Here is a 617-nt window from a genome sequence, read left to right as displayed (position 1 = left end):
TCACTTTGACTATTTCATGCCAGTCCCTTCTGGCCTGCAAAACTTCTGTTGAGAAATCAGCTGACAGTCTTATGGGAGCTCCCTTGTAGGTAACTAACTGCTTTTCTCTTGCTGCTTTTAAGATTCTCTCTTTGGACATGGATCCATAGTGTAGCGGTTAGCATGTCTGCTTTACACGCAGATGATCTTGGGTTTGCGCCCCAGTGGAGCCATGACCCATGGTCAATGGCCATGCCACCCTGAATAAGCCTGATGTCTGATCTCGGAAGCTAAGCAGAGTCGGGCCTGATTACTACTTGGATGGGAGACCACCTAGGAAGACCAGGTGCTGTAGGCATAAATAATAATAAATAATAACAACAACAAAAAAATGAGATTCTCTCTTTGTCTTTAATCTTTGGCATATTAATGATCATGTGTCTTACAGTGGGCCTCTTTGGTTTCATATTGTTTTGGACTCTCTGCACTTCCTAGAGTTGTATATGGAAAGAAACTACTGGGAGAGGTTGTTGGGTGGGCCCACAAGTTGGGTAGGGGGGGTTCTCAGGGAATCACCAGGACAAGGTGACCAGTGTTAGCCAGGTTGATGGAGACTTAGATATGGCAGCCACCTGTGT

At 45.5% G+C, this 617-nt stretch overlaps 1 pseudogene; it reads left to right on the top strand.

Annotated features, from left to right (window-relative positions):
• Nucleotides 1-221: 221 nt before the first annotated feature.
• LOC120607586 (uncharacterized) lies at nucleotides 222-337 on the top strand (annotated as a pseudogene).
• Nucleotides 338-617: the final 280 nt, after the last annotated feature.

The sequence above is a fragment of the Pteropus medius genome, unplaced genomic scaffold, assembly GCF_902729225.1.
Source record: "Pteropus medius unplaced genomic scaffold, Ma_sr-lr_union100, whole genome shotgun sequence".
NCBI lineage: Eukaryota > Metazoa > Chordata > Mammalia > Chiroptera > Pteropodidae > Pteropus > Pteropus medius.
Note: the sequence above shows the minus strand (reverse complement) of the source record. Positions and strands in the feature narration are given on the sequence as shown.